Source organism: Orycteropus afer, unplaced genomic scaffold (genome assembly GCF_000298275.1).
Source record: "Orycteropus afer afer isolate SDZICR_OR568_19922 unplaced genomic scaffold, OryAfe1.0 scaffold00250, whole genome shotgun sequence".
Taxonomy (NCBI): domain Eukaryota; kingdom Metazoa; phylum Chordata; class Mammalia; order Tubulidentata; family Orycteropodidae; genus Orycteropus; species Orycteropus afer.
This window is the reverse complement of record NW_006921837.1, coordinates 4,579,312-4,581,777: the sequence shown is the minus strand read 5'-3', so window position 1 is coordinate 4,581,777 and position 2,466 is coordinate 4,579,312.

Genomic DNA, 2,466 nt, shown 5'->3' with positions numbered 1-2,466 from the left:
ATAATATAATAACAGATCTCAATTAAATATTTACAAACTGGCTACATTCTGTACATCAGAACAAGACATTAAAAGTTTTTATGTATGACAAATAATCGGTTTTTTAAAAAATACAGTTTTAGGCCACAACGCAAAAATAAAATCTTAAATTTTTTAATCTGCTTTAGGCCAAATTTATTTTCTCAACCTTTACTTTGTAGCCATAACTGACTAGGACATGCATCTGTAATTAACAAGCTGCTTCGATTTTTTTTTTTTTTAAGTGAGCTTAGACAAGAGTGGTTTATTACTTTCAAAGAATTTCCCTCTCTGAGGCTATTTCCATATAGTAAAACGAGGCTTGGATCACATGGATTTCTAAGTAATCTTTCAAGTTTGAAATTCCAAAACTGTAAGATTCCTATTGACTCAGTCCACAGACGTTCTTAACCTTTTAGTTCTAAAATTAACTTTTTAAGTATAAAATAAAACACAAATACAGAAAGAAAAAAAAAAAAAAATAGAGGTTAGTAAATTCTTATGACACTCTTGTGACCACGACCGTGGTTAGGAAACAGCACTTCGCTGGCCCCTGAAACCCTTGCGTTTGCCCATTTCAATCACAACCCGTCCTGCTCCCTAAAAAGGTGGCCACTCTCCAGACTTTTAGTCAACATTTGCTTGTGTTTTCTTTAATAAATTTTTTCAACAAGTGTGCATTCCCAGACACAGCTTAGTCTTCATCAGTTTTTAAAAGCGTGGTGCGTCTTTTAAGTCTCTTTTAATCTACAAAGGAGCCTTGATAGCTCAGCAGCTAAAGCGCTCGGCTGTAACCCACAAGAAAGATGTGGCTGTTTGCTTCCGTAAAGATTTATAGCCTTGGTAACCTTATGGAGCAAGCAGTTCCTATGGGGTCGTGCTGCTACCGAATCCTCTTGATGGCAGCAGGTTTTAATCTACAAATTCCCCTAGGAAGCATCTGAGAAGCCAGAATCAAAACAATTCACAAACAGGTGCAAATAAACCATTTAAGTTTGGGCGGCGGGTGGGGGGGGGGCAACCAACAAAATGAAACAGACCAGGTGATAGGGTCAGAAGAATGAAGACCAGAACCCTCCCCTCAACCATCCGTACCATCACCAAGATCACTGACTAGTGTACCGGCTGCATCAGCATCACCTGGGACATTTTAAGAAGTATAAATTCTCAGGATCAATCTCCAGATGCACTGAATCAGAAACTAGGGAGGGGGGTGGGGCCAAGCAATCTACGTTTTAACACGCCCACCGGGTCACTCTGATGCATGCTCGATTTTGAGAACAGTTCTCACAAAATCCGCTTTCAAGAGGAACTTAAAGGCAGCAGAAATTGTGCTAAGCACTCAACAGGTGCTCTTCCTCGCAGCACTTTTAAAGACCGAATTAACTTCAGGATTTGAGATAGGTCGGAAGTGCAGGCTCTGACTCTCTATGGTTAACAGCCGCCTACGTAAATAGTTCTGGCCATCAAAGTGGCCTTGCCTGCCTCGCAGCGTCTGTGGACAACAGTTAACCCTGCCATGAAGAGAAGGCTTTCCTTAGTTTTTAAGATGTAAAACCCTTAGTCTGGGATATACATGAAGCACATCTCCCAAGCCCAGCTGCCCAGGGCTCTAAATTCCCCCCTGCACGCAAGTTCTGTTAGAGGAACTCCAAAGCTTTAAGAAAATATGTAGAGATTTTAATTTAACGGAAGAACAGAGTGGAGCCCTCAGGGAAAGGCCGACACAGAAGGGGGTAGGCAAAGCGGATTCCGCGGAGGGAGGGGTGCGATGCCCTTCTAGGTCTACGCTTTGTCCCATCCCCACAGAGGGAGACACGATCTCAGACTCGTGGCCACTAAAACCGCCGCCCGGGCATACCTGATCGCTCTCTCCGGCGGAGCAGCTCCGCTACTCGTGCGGTTGCTTGCGCCTCAGCCCCCGATTCAGGAAGAGTTCATTGGCCCAAGCCGGGGGAGAAAGCAATGAAACGGAGCGGAGCGCGTGCAAGCAGTGTCAAGCTTTGCAGGTCCAGCACCCCCTCCGTGATTGGATTCGGCCAGCCGGTCTCCAGGGCTGCACGCAGAACGCCGGAAGAAGCGCAGGGCTCTGACTGGCTGAGCACTTTTGGTTGCTATTGGTGGAAGCCCGGAAATAAGAAGCCGCGAGGGCACCTCCCTCAACTCTGACAGCCTGGAACTCCTCCTCAGGACGATCCTACTGGCCCGAGGCCGGGGTGGGAAGTACTGGAGGGAGGCAGGACGCACTGCGCCAGCGCCTTGAGGGCCCGGCATCCCTCCGGTTCGATTAGGCTAGTCCGTCTCCAGGGCAGCACCCAGAACGCTGGAAAGATCGGCGGGGTCCTGACTGGCTGAGAGCGCTTGGTTCCTATTGGCTGGAGGCCAAAAGTAGGCTACGAGATTGAGTGTGGACACCGGGGATCCTGGGCTGTTACGAAGGGGCTGACA